General features: G+C 45.4%; 1 protein-coding gene across 2 annotated transcripts in view; it reads left to right on the top strand.

Annotated features, from left to right (window-relative positions):
• The first annotated feature begins 8,276 nt into the window (after positions 1–8,276).
• LOC119171767 (acetylcholinesterase) overlaps positions 8,277–13,940 on the top strand; it is a 28,464-nt gene continuing 22,800 nt past the window's right edge. For both annotated transcript variants that reach the window (XM_037422599.2, XM_037422601.2), the window contains exon 1: positions 8,277–8,537. The gene's annotated coding sequence lies outside the window, so the exon portion shown is untranslated. The remainder of the gene's footprint in view (positions 8,538–13,940) is intronic.

Below are 13,940 nucleotides of genomic sequence, written 5' to 3'. Positions count from 1 at the left end.
TGGCGTTAATCAGACCTCTCCTTGGAGCGATCTTGCGATGCCAGTGTGCGAATATGGGCAATTTAGCGGGCTTCTTCAGCTCGGCACAGTGTTTGGGCAACTGAATCGTCCGTATGGAGCTCGTATGGAAGTACCGTATCGAGGCAGCTTCAGGATGGTCGAGCGTAGAGTAGGTAGAACGTAGGGAAGTCCGTGGTTTCGTGCTTCGCTGTATTATAAGCATAGGTGGTGAATGGCAAAATGTCATGCCAGCTCCTGTGATTTGAGGATACATACATAGCCAGCATACTACTAAGCGTGCGGTTTGTGCGTTCCACAAGGCCATTCGTCTGGGGATGATATGGCGTTGAATGGCGAAACTGTGAAGTGCAGAGACGAAGCAATTCCTCTACAATGTCGGCGACGAACTGGCGACCGCGATCAATGAGGATGACACGAGGTAGACCATGGCGAAGAGCGATGGATCGTAACAGGAAAGAGGCAACGGAATCCGCTGTGGAAGATGGTATTGCAGCAGTTTCCGCATATCTGGTAAGGTGATTGACGCAGACTATGATCCAGCGGTTGTTGTTGCAAGACCGCAGAAACGGTCCTAGCAGGTCGATACCAACTTGTTCGAAAGGTGTTGTGGGTGGCGTTATAGGGTGAAGGAGGCCATGCGGACTGCTTGTAGGACGTTTGTGGCGCTGGCATTTGTCGCAACTGGAGACGTATTGCTTCGTACATTGTTGCATTTTAAGCCAGTAGAAGCGCTCTTGAGTTCGATGCAAAGTGCGGATGAATCCAAGATGGCCAGACGTCGGGTCATCATGCATGAAATAGAGGACGCCATACCGCAGGCTTTGGGGAACCACTAGCAAATACCACACACCTTTGCCGAGAAATTCACCTTGTACAACAGTCCATCGCGAAGACAAAAGCGCAAAAAAGTGCTATTTTTTTTTCGGTGACTACATCGAACACGGCACCACTGGATTCGCCGTGCGAAATTTTCAATTGTTCGCAGGCTACTACTGCCGGGTTTCGCTTTGGTACAAAAGCATTCACTGTAGCTTCTCCCTTGCTCACGAGATATGCTGGAGAGTAATTACAACAACACCGAGGATATACAACAAACCCACCGTAAAACTGGGGAAGCACTATAGTACGTCCTGTTGCACCGTGTTGTGAGGGAAGAAACCGAAAATCCCGAAGGGTTAGAACCGTTTATTTTGAAAATCAGAACATGAACCTGTTCATAATATTGCCTTTTAATGCGAAGCATCTTGTGGTCGAGTTCACTCCGATGTGCAGCGTGACCACCTTTACTACGCATGTGTGTCCTCTCCCTTTCTCTCTTATCTTCTACGCCCCTCTCTCGTCTTGCACTGCTGACGCAGGCAGCATTTATTTATTTATTTATTTATTTATTTATTTATTTATTTATTTATTTATTTATTTATTTATTTACATATACTGCAACCCCATTAAGGTATCTTCGCAGGATGGGATACAAAGATTTGATACAACTAGTAGGGCAAACAACAACAATGAAAAACAAACTACATGTGATACAAAATCTATGCCGATATAGATAAAATTGCAACGACATGTCAAATACAGGTATTAACACAACGAAAAGGAAAATAAGCTAGTTACACAATATGGGACATAAACAAATTCCGAGATGGCTGCAACACCACATTGTTGGACAGTTGATTCCATTCATTTATGACCCTGGGAAAAAAAATTAATTTAAGCAGTTGTTGCGAGAAGTGAAAGGGGCGATTGTTAGCGCATGTCGCTGTCTTGCAGCATAACCTGTAGAAAAGGAGATGATCTCGGCCATATCAACACTGTGGTGTCACTTAAAAAGGTAATAGAGACATTTTATTTGAGAACATGATTTCTTTGTGTCAAGGTTTGTAGATTGGCTCTTTTTAGCAAGGCTGTCATTGAAGTGCGTCCAAAGCTGTTGCATATATATCAAACCGCCCACTTTTGAATGCATTCTACTTTATCAATGTATTTTTTGGTAAATGGATACCAGATTATGGCTGCGAGTTTCTTGATGGTATAACCTGACTGTTCGCCCTGCACAACTGTGCACTGCCCACCCTGTATATGTAGAGACTGTATCTTGACCTTCAAGGTAGTGCTGGTGGGAGATTTCTCCTATGCATTGTTGAACCATGAAAATTCGCAGCTTGCGTGTTAAATAAAAGCAAACTGCGGGCCACCTGCTTTGCATTGTTCTCTTTAGCGAGAGATGATGTAATTTTTTAGGGGCGAAACTTCTTAAGGCGTCACCCATACGTCTCCCGTTTGTAAGCACTGGTGGCACATAGCCGAAAGAGCGGGTATATTCCACAGGAAATAGACTTTTAGGGGCGAAGCTCCTTAAGCTGTTTGACGTGCGTCCTCGATGTATGTAGTAGGTAGTCACCTCCATAACCTAGGCGACTATGTTGCCTCTAGTTTAGTTCTTTGAATGTCCACTAGATGGCGGTACTTGTATATAATCAATATTTGATGAAAGGATGCGACATGGTGGTACTCGGAGTGTTCACTAAACGGACGTACAGACAGACAGACAGACAGACAGACAGACAGACAGACAGACAGACAGACAGACAGACAGACAGACAGACAGACAGACAGACAGACAGACAGACAGACGGACAGACAGACAGACAGACAGACAGACAGACAGACAGACGCACGGACGGACAGATCGACCCACGGTTGAACAAACGGACGGATGCACGAAGGGTCGGACGGACGTTTCGCCCCACTCATCATCATTCAGTCCGTGGATATGCTGTGATTTTTATTTCATTATCGAATTTTACAGCCAAGCTGTTATGATTGGTTTGCCGTGTGTTAGAGGTAGAAAATTATCATCATCATGAATAGGCACGCACTCGATCCCAATCCAAGCATTCTGTATAGATGGTTAACAAGAGAAGCAGAAACATGTCCACTATAGCTCTGCGCTGACACAGCCTCGAGCAAGCTGCACTGTTTTTTTTTTTTTGTTTTTTTCGTTACGCTCTCCCCGTTTCAGTCTTTACAGTAAAGGCGCACAGGTAGCTCTCCGGAGAGCAAATTCGTTCTCTCTTTCCTTTGGCCAAGCAGAAAATCAAAAGTACAACCACAGCAGATGCCTATCTGTGCACTTACGGCGCAATAACGGAAGTAGCACGCGAAATTCTGCACCCTTCTATTTGCACGGAAGAAAAAGAGTGTATTACAAGAAAGAAGACAGCTCCTTTTCCTTACGTGAATAGGTCGTCGGAGGAAAGGAGTACAATCTGGCGCCAGCAACATTGTAAAACCAGCGCGCAGGGGCAGCGTCGCCACCTGGGTAGAATGAAAGAAACTGGCTGAGCAACCCCGAAACAACAAAATATAAGTGCGAAGAAACACTAAAAAAGCGATGAAGGCGGTGCTCCTGTAGCTGCCGTGGATGCCGATAGAGAGCGCGCGTTCTCTCGTAATGCGGCCAACCCAAAATAGCGCCTCAAAGAGATCAAGACCATTCGCTAAAGCCCGGAAAAACTGAAAATATCTTTCGTAAGCGATGCTACGAGCCGATACACGGAAACGCAACGTGCGGATAGGTTGAATATCGACTCGTCAACAACGGGCCTGTCCACGTTTCGATACCGAAGCGTAGGCTATAGACTGTCCGAGGCACGTATTCCTGTTCACTCAACTTATCTCGATTGATATGTAGGGTTTAACGTCCCAAGACCACCATATGATTATGAGAGACGCCATTGTGGAGGGCTCCAGAAATTTCGACCACCTGGGGTTCTTTAACGTGCACCCAAATCTGAGCACACGGGCCTACAACATTTCCGCCTCCATCGGAAATGGAGCCAGCCGCCGCAGCCGGGATTCGATCCCGTGACCTGCGGGTCAGCAGCCGAGTACCTTAGCCCCTACTAGACCACCGCGACGGGGCTATTCTTGTTCACTCAACCTATCTATCTCAATATAGAATTTCTTCTCAGCGAACGATAGTGAAAGCTGGTGATGTGATAGCGAGTGACGAATCATAAGCACGCTTCAGACGCTTAAAGTGACCGTTATCTGCAGTTTTCAGATGACACTGCTCTGTTCATAGACGCTTTAGAACTCGTCGTAAACTCGTGGAAGCATGGCAGAGACCTAGATCATCATATACTAGCAGAGTAGCTGAAGCTAAAGTATGCAATGACTACTACCGCGGGAAAGGAGGAATGCACGAATGAAGAAACAGTGGTGAGAGAGAGGGAGTAACAAGTTCTTAGATTGATTGTGTATACCTTACGTTAGGGAAAGGGCTAATACAAGATGCTAAAAGACATGCGCTACGAATAAAACAACGTAAAATTGAAAGTAAGTTAAATAAAAATGGAACATTGACTACAAGCACACAAGGCGTTGACGCGTTGTTGAGCGTTTTAAGGACAGCAGTTATCTCAGTGCGGACGTTTGTAGCCGGGTCTTCTATAGATTGTAAAGAAAACTTGGGAGGAAGCTAAGATGTGCACCACTACTATGCAAACGTTACCTATATATAAGTTACTGATGATTGCAGCACTTTCACACCGGAAGAAAACGGTGTAGATGGCAGTATACTTTTACTGAGATCGCAGAATTATGCCTCAAAAATGCCTTCCATGTCTTAAGTGCCACCATACCAGAAGCCTTTGGAAAATAATTTTGACGTCTTTGACGTATGACAAGCTCCGGAGGCATGGCACACAAACAGGCGTGCTCAAGGTTTTCGTTCAGGAAGAGTCACCCTTCCGCACAGCCCCTCAGCAAAGGACGCGAAGATAATGATGAAGAGATGGCGCGCTCTTCGGAAACGTTCTGCCTCGAGTCCTTGGTTTTCCGGAGATGAGGGTTGAAAATTAAACAGTTCTGGAATGCAACATCAAAGTACATCAGCCCCTTCCCCCATCTATTATCGTCAAAAGCCTGCGCAGCCGTGATTCGGCACCTTCAACGATGACTTAACAGGTCCGACAGAGTGCAACCAGAGTCCTTCAATGTTCAACCAGAGTCCTTCAACCGGAGTCCTTCCCCAGAGTCCTTCAAAATTTGAAGGACTCTGGTGCAACTAAGAGGCAGATCTGAACCCCCTTCCCCTCCAACACCATAAGGAGGGGACCCCCCCCCCCCATGCCCCTTCCCCGTCCCATGCCTATGGGCAAGAGCTCGTTTCACATTTCGCACTCATAGGAATGTCCGCCACCGAAAATTTATCAGCATCCTTTATTAAACGCTATATACACTTAGCTACGGCAACTAGGGGCGGCATGTTCTTAGTTCACACAAAAACATGGACAGGTCATGTCGTTTGTAAAGCTGATAATCGGTGTCCTCTAATGGTGACAAAATGTGCGTCTGATAAGAAAAGTGATGTCGGGAGTGGCAGACGACCAGATAAGTTGATAAGATTGCAAAGTTAAGTCACCGTGTAAACAGGTTGTTAGTAGGCATAGAAAGGCCGATCGGAAATTTCTGAAAGTGGCCTTCGAACTGAGCCGCACAGAAAGAAGTAGGTTGATGGCGAAGGCGATACGATAAATATCAGCATTGCGACTGGACGCGTTTCTTTCACCGATCTCGTCTGGAGTGTACACTTTCATGGTTGCGTGCTTTGGCGACAAATCCAGATGAGGCCCCAGCACGCAACTATGCACGGGACTTTCTAACAGCTTCGAACAAAATAACTTATAATCTATAGGAATGCACAAAAAAAAAGCATGTAGGCGCACAGACTCAGCGCTTTCGCCATTCCCTTGGCTGTATACACCTGCAGCAGACACAGCAGATGCATTTTCAACAACTCCGCATAGCAACAATTACTACTTTCTTACAAGCTTGACGCGAAGTTGTCGTAATGCAATGAAATGGCAAATTGATTGCGGTCGGGTGCTCGGAAACAGCTCCTGTCCTTTCCATATACTCGCAGCGGGTGTGTCTGCGTATGTTTCAGAGAAAAGGCTTGCAACCATAACAATATACGTATTTAACTCATTATTACCCACGTGACCAAGCAACAATTATAAATATCAAATATAGTTCCATCACAGATTGAACGCATTCTAATCGTACCAGTACTATCCACCTTTCTAGTGCACTAGAACAGTACGTTTTAGGGGCGAAGCTCCTTAACCTGTGGGTCGTGCGTCCCCGATGTATGTAGTAGTAGTAGTAGCAACAGTAGTAGTCATACTAGGTAGCCACCTCTCGTTCAGTCCTTGAAATGTCTGCTGGAAGGCGGTACTTCTATATGACGAATACAGGATGAAAAGATGCGAGATGGCGGTACCTGGAGTGTTCACTATAGGTGGACGGACGAACGGACGGACGCGTGGACAGACAGATGCACGGGCGGACACACGGGGGCGGATGAGTGGACGCACGGATAGACAGAAACAAAAACGAACGGACGGACAGGAGCATGGACGGACTGATGAATGCTTTGCCCCACTCATCTTCATTCACTCAGTGGATATTTTCTTTTGCTACGTCAGTGTGGTGATGTGTCACGATCGTTTGGTGATCAAGATAAGAGCGTTAGTAAAAAAAATGTCACCATATCAGCATGTAATCTGCAAATGTCATCGAAAGGCGATAGTCTTGCGTGTGGAGAGACTGAACAAAACATTTATTTGGTGTTCTGCGCAAGAAAATTGGTGAATGGTATTCCGGAGGCGCTGAGTTTGAGTGCCTCGAGCGTGCAGCGGAGGCGAACGAGCGCATCAAGTCACGTCATACGTGAGACATGGGCGCCATCTGGCAGTTTTTCTTGGAAAACAAAGCACATGGCCCTGACACGGGCGTGCGCGCCCGTCTCATAGGTGATAAGGTGTAGAACGCAAGGCGACGGGTAGGTGCCACCACCGTCTCGTCTTAGCAAAGCGTTGGAAACACTCCCCGTTCCGTGCAAGCGTTGCATGGTCAGTGCAGCGTAATAAGCGCTACTGTCCTCAAAATTACTTATGTATGCCTTTCCTAGTAAACGACGAACATGCAGAATATATATGTGTTGTTATGGTTCCTCAGATACGCGCAATAATTGCTTTTTGATTGACAATCGCACACGTACGAACGCTGATCCTTGAGCACCATTGGTGGGCGCTGCGGATGGGGTCGGCCGTTCGGGGTATCGGCTGGTGCTGTTTAGAGTACCCGGTTCGCGGTAACGGTGGACAAACAGGCAAATGTACAGACAGACAGACCAAAGCTTTTGCGTGGAAGGTCCCCAAGAAAGACTATCGTCTTTAAAAGAAAGTCATTGTAATGAATGGTGGCATAATATAGATTTACTCTACCTGCTTTAGCGCGTATACACTGCAAACTAAATGCAACGTTTAGTGGGCTCCGTCATATTTGTAATGAAGCCTATACAACCCTGTACACCAAAAAATATGATCGCATGGGGCATTTTGTTTTTGACCCTGCTTCATAAAAGGTTATGCGATTAGTTTGGTGACGCAATGCCGAGGGAATCATTTATTGATGCTTTCTTGAATATCACCCTTAAAACAAGTTGTGGTGATATCTTCCCTCTTTAACGTATTAGTAAAGCCATACATACGGGAAAGCTATAGGATACCGTTCTATAATTTACGAGCTTCTCATGTCTTCCATCTAAAATTGCTTCCGTGTAATAAGTCACTCATTTTCATCACGAAGGCGTTTTTATGTTATTACCGGCAAGTTTATGTTCTGACAAATCAATTTTGTTCTCTTTCGGCAAATGAGACGTGCGTGCAAGAAGAGAGCAGCGGTGGGCCTGAACGCCATGACGTTCTGCTGACGTCAGCGCTGACCTACATTTGCATGATCTCTCTTGATATCAAGCGCCATAATAAACACCTGAGGCTGGTCCTCCGTCACCGCTGCTGTACTAAAGCTTTACTCACATGACGCAAACGCATTCAAACAGAAACGATATCAGGGTCTCATCTAATCAGCCCCAAGGGCTGCTTAGGAAGGCCCATCACTGATAACACATAAAAAACTGGCCGGAAATCACTGAATTAATAAGCAGGACCACTGCAAATGGGAACAATGTTCTCTTACATAAGTTCCCGGTATATTGCACTCTTGCCAGCACTTATCACCTTACAGCCAATTGCATAGAAGGAAATCCCAGAGCTTAGCGAGATGATGCAAATAGTCCTTCTCTCTTTTTTTTTTTATCCTTCGCTTCAGCCCTTGACACCCCATATCGGGAGGTAATTACCTGAAGGACGTGAACCCGTCCCACTGAGACGCAGTAGCAGCGCAGATTAACAGACCCTGAATGCTGCAATGTCGCACACTTGACGCATGCGTCTACGTCTGCATTCAGGGCTTTCGGCATTAACCGACGCTATCCGAATGGGCTGAATGGACTCCTGACGCCGCTACGTGTGCGGGTATGATACCATGCGAGAGCTTTGGGTGTCTCTGAAGTCGGATGTGCGAAGTGACCTTCCGCCACAAATACAAGCCAGGGAACCGGTCAAGACGTCGGAGAGGTTCGGGCTGGAGAACAGTGAAAGGTAAGCCATTCTTTATCGGCTGCGTGTGACGTTCATTTTTTTTTAACGAATTTTGCCACCAAAACTGTTAATTTTGTGTGAAACGTTAACATTTCATCTAGCCCAAATATACGTTTTGCCAAAGGAAAGGGGGAGAGGAATGTCGCTGCGATGACACTCTGTTTCCATGACGCGTGTGATTACATAGCTTGTGCATCTTGTCAAGCGCAGCGCAACAACCACAAAAAAAAAAATACACGTAAACCAAACGTTCTGTTCTGTTCTGTTTTAACTGTTTTGCTGTGGAGAGGTTGAGGTGCCTATTGCCTCGGCTACTCCATATCACAAAGTTCTGCAGCGAAAAATAAAATAATAATACAGAACGGTACCCAAAAATTAACAATACGGAAAAGAAAAAAAAACATAATAGCACACTGAAACCAGTTCAAATATCATGCCAATACACAGTTTTCTTCGCGCAGTTCACACAGTCATAAACTACTTACACGCACACCTTACTAATCTAATGTCAGTATATACATGACCACATTTTATATAATACCCATCTCTGGCTGTCAGTCATAGGCGCTTGTCCAGTCCAGTCTCCCCTAAAAAGTCTGTCAGGAAGTCAGGAAGATTATTGCCTTTTTCTGTAGATGCATCTCAGGCCATGGTCCAAGTAGTTTCTTTATTGTGAGGGGTCGTCTGTCCACACTTGCTGATTTGTTCTTTAATTTTTCTCTTTCATTTGCGTATTTAACGCACTCCAAAAGAATATGGCGAACATTTTCTTCTGCATGACCACAATGGCATTCCGGTGAGTTGGATCGATGTATCTTGTGCAGGAAGCTGTTTGTGTATGCTACTTCCAATCTAAGTCGGTGGATTAATGTCTCTAGGTGTCGTGGGAGGTCTGTCGCTACGGAAAATTTTCTGTGTGGATCAACTTCATAAAGTACCGTTTCCTTTGATTTAGGGCTCTCAAACCACTTCTCCATCGAACAATGGATAGCTCCTTGCGATATAAAATGGCGAATATCCGCCCCAGACATAGGGATTGCGCAATCCCGTCCTTCCTTCAATGCTTTCTTCGCGAGACTATCCGCATCTTCATTTCCCTTTATTCTAATGTGGCTGGGTATCCATTGGAATACGATGTTGTTACCCTGCGATGAGGCATATTCCACAGTTTCTGCGATACATTGTGCTATTTCACCATTTTTGTAAAGTGATTTCACATTTCTGATTAGCTGAAGAGCAGGTTTGCTATCAGTGCATATCACCCATTTTCGTGGCTCAGTATTCTCGCAGATAAGCTTAACTGCTTCAAAGATAGCTACCAATTCTGCTGTCGTTGATGAAGATTTGTGCGATAATTTGTACATCTTCTTTTTCTGAATTTCGGGTATAAAGACCGCACGGGCTGACGCTTCTTTTGTGCATGATCCGTCTGTATATATCTTCGTTTTTTCATTATGCATTACATGAAGCTGATGAAGTACCAACTGTGCCGCTACTAGAGGTGCCATGTCTGCTTTCTTCTCTATGCCGTCTATTTCACGGATAACGTTGAGAAGTAGCAGCGTCCAAGGTGGTTTCGAAGGTTTCCATTGTTTAAATTCTGGTACTACTGCTTGAAATGATGATATAGTATCCTGTAATCTCGTTGCCGTCCTTTGTGTTAGTGCACCAGATAAAAATGACTTTCATGTTGCGTGAAAATTCTAAATAAATTTCGAGATGTTTCTTTAGTTCGGAGTACTGCCAAAGGTGGCTCTCGAGCCTCCGCATACACTAAAGCACTGGAAGTTGACCGTGGTAAACCCAGACGTACCCTCAAGCTCCTTGCCAATAACAAGTGAAGTCTCCTTTCGGTGGAGGCTGGGAGTCCGTGTAGCAGAGGCAGTGAGTAAGTTACGATGGGGTGTATCCAGGCAACATGTAGGGCTAATAACGACTCTGTAGTACCACCCCATTTGGCCCCACAGAGATGCCGGAGGATTCAAATGGCCTGATTCACTTTTTGTTCCAGGGACTGGACATGAGGCGACCATGTTAGTCTCCGGTCTAAAATTACTCCCAAGAATTTATGAGTTTTAACCATTTGAATAGGCTGATTTTGCAGAATAATCTGGAAATTTCCAGGTCTTTTTAATGTAAACGGAAGTATGGCTGTTTTAGCCAGACTCAGTGCCATACCTCTTTTTTTTTTTTTAGAAAACGGTCTACATAATCCAATCCTTCTTGTAGAGTTTGTTGTATATCCAAAAACGATAGACCAGACGTCCATATACTTATATCATCAGCATACACTGAACATCTGATGTTAGGTGGAAGTTTATACGGGAGCTGCGCCATGACTGCATTAAAGAGAGTAGGGCTTAGCACGCTGCCCTGTGGCACTCCTTGGTTGATGACATGTTCTGACGTTGGGCCCTCCTGCGTAACTACAAAAATTTTCCGGTGCTTCAGGAAGTCAGCGATCCAGCGCAGTATCTTGCCCTTGAATCCCTGTAACGCCAGGCCTTCCAGAACGTGAACGTGACTGACTGTGTCGTATGCTCGGTGGACATCAAGGAATACAGTGACAGTGATGTTTCCTTGCGTTCGTTGGTTTTCCACATCTGTGACCAAATCCAGAATGCAGTCCATTGTGCATCTACCTCTTCTGAAGCCGGCTATGCTTTCTGGTAGTAGTTTTTTCATGTCTTGCCACCATAAAATTCGTTCATTGATCATTTTTTCCATCACTTTTGAAAACCAACTTGTCAAACTAACCGGCCTAAACGAGTCCAGCTGCATAGGGCTCTTCCCTAGCTTTAGCAACGGTACTAATTTTGATATCTTCCAACTTTCCGGAACTTTTTCTTCTTGCCAACTTTTATTATAGATGTCCAACAGGTGTAATTTTACTTTTTTGCACAAATTAGCAAGAGCAGCGTATGTAACTCCATCTGTTCCTGGTGAACTTGTTCGTTTTACTGAAGACAGCACATATTGGAGCTCCTCTGGTGTGAAGCTGTCATCCAGATCCGATGAACTGATCGCAGAGAACTTTGTTACAACCGCCGAAGCTGATTCTGCTGAGGATTTACATTCGCTAGTTTGGGCGGTCTCTCCATTTCTCAGTGTAAGATCGCAAAATTCTTCGGCAATCACACGTTCGCTAACTCCTCGAGACAGCGCTAGAGCCTGTAGTGGTCTCGAGTAGACTACTGGCTGTCGGAGGGCGCGTACCATGTTCTACAGTTGAGGCGCCGAGGTAAATGGAGAAAGTGAGGCACATAAATCTTGCCACCTTTTGGTTGAAAGCTTCTGCAGTTGGTTATGCATTGCAGAATGTACTTTCTGTGCAACCTTGAAATCTTCTAAATTACCCGACCTGCGATATCTTCTTTCAGATCGGCGTCGTATTGCCCGAAGCCTCTCATACTCAGCGTCAACACCCGAATACCCATCTGGAATGGGTACTGCACGAGTTGCTTTTGTTAGAAATTTTTTTATCTTCGATGCATACGTTTCTGCGTCAGAACAAGGTTCAAGATTTTGTCTCTGTAGTTCTCGAAAGATTGCCTAATTTGTAATTCTTGTTGTGCGGTTATTTCTCGTTTTCTTCAACTTTGGGTGATATATGAATACTGGCAAGTGGTCACTTCCTCTTGTATCAGCGTCTGCAGTCCAGTCTGCTCCAGCCGCTAATTCAGAGGAGCACACAGTGATGTCTAGTACGCTGCAGTAGTTATGCCCCCGTAGAAACGTCGGAGAACCATCATTTAGTATAGTGTAACCATAATCTTCGCGTATTTTTACTATAGCAGGTCCCCTTACACTACAACACTCACTACCCCACAATTCATGGTGCGCGTTAAAATCACCACATATAATAATGGGATCACGGTCAGATCTACACACTGCAGCCAACTCTGCGTATGAAACGTTTGCTCGAGGGTGCACGTAAACACTAACTACAGTTACAGTAACGTTACCAAACTTCACCTTGCATCTAACAAATTCCGGCGCATTTGTTTTTGAAGTAGCCATAAGTGTCGACGGAATATCGCGTCTCACACACAACATCACTCTGCTTTTTGCAGCAGGACGTTCTGCTTGGTACACCACATAATTGGACAAGCGAAAGTTAGCGGATACTCTTGTTTTGGAAATACACAAAATCGGAAACCCGTGCTGAGCGACGAATTTCCGAAAATCTCCACTCTTATTCTGCAAACCGTTGCAGTTCCACTGGAATATTGCACTTCTTTTGTACCAGTTAGCTAGTCCGGTAGCCATGATTACGACAAGAGAAGATGCTCAACATCTAGCAGCAATTTCACTTCTGGTAAAGAACCTGCTTGTGGCAGGGATCGTAGAATTGCTTTAAGAGCCACAAAGATTATTGGCAAAATGACTTGCTCATTTGCGGCTGTCTCCGCCGAGATCGCATTTCTTGAAGAATTTTTCCTCAGCAAGCTGCTGTGACCCTTCCCTTTGGTATTCAGTGGCTCCTTGGCTGTGTCTGGCCCGGCAGAAAGTTCTACTTCAGCATGTCCCTGGGCCCGGACTTCTTTGCCAACGCGATGTTTTGGTGCTGAGCGCTTCAATACTTCCGAGTAAGAGTCGTGGCGCCACTGTTTTGCATTTCTTTGTGCCACAGGAACATCTTCGACTATATCCGCATTGGGTGCTGGACCTCTTTGTATCTTATGGTACCCTTTTACAATTCTCTCTCTTTGTGCCGCTGATGCCAAACGGTTTCGAGAGCAGCCTGAGAACGATGCCGGATGTGGTCCAGCACAGTTGGCACACTTAGGTTGACGCTTCGAGGTGCATTCTTTGTAATCATCTGCGCCCGCACATACCTTGCATCTCTTGGTTCCCCTGCAAGTCTTAGCCTTATGCCCGTATCTCTGGCAGTTGTAACACCTTATCGCCGGCTCAATGTATTCCTCGACAGTGTGAACCGTAAAGCCGAGAGCAACTCTTTTTGGCAATGGCATGTCATGTCTAAACTGGAGTATTACATTACGTATGGGCTGCATTGTGGCACTTCCATCTTCATTTCTTGCCCATCTCTTTTGTCGTGTGACTGAGATTACTCCAGCATCTTTAAGATATTCCAGTAGGTCATAATCACTGTATTCGAGTGGAACATCTCTTATCTTTACTAGGGTCTTCATGTAAGACTGAGGTATCATCACATGTACAGGCAATCCAGCCAGACTCTTGATCAGTAGCAACTTGTTTGCCGAGTACAAAGACCGTACTGCAACACAAAAACTTCCGTCTCTGTTGATTCTTGATGATGTCACTTTCTCATTGATGGCAGAGATTATCTCAGATGCCATGCGATTGGGATTCACCTTCCAGAAGGAGTCCTCGGCAGCGATTGTTCTGAACACCACCGGTATCCCCGTAGCTCGGTTC

The sequence above is a fragment of the Rhipicephalus microplus genome, chromosome 4 (genome assembly GCF_043290135.1).
Source record: "Rhipicephalus microplus isolate Deutch F79 chromosome 4, USDA_Rmic, whole genome shotgun sequence".
NCBI lineage: Eukaryota > Metazoa > Arthropoda > Arachnida > Ixodida > Ixodidae > Rhipicephalus > Rhipicephalus microplus.
Note: the sequence above shows the minus strand (reverse complement) of the source record. Positions and strands in the feature narration are given on the sequence as shown.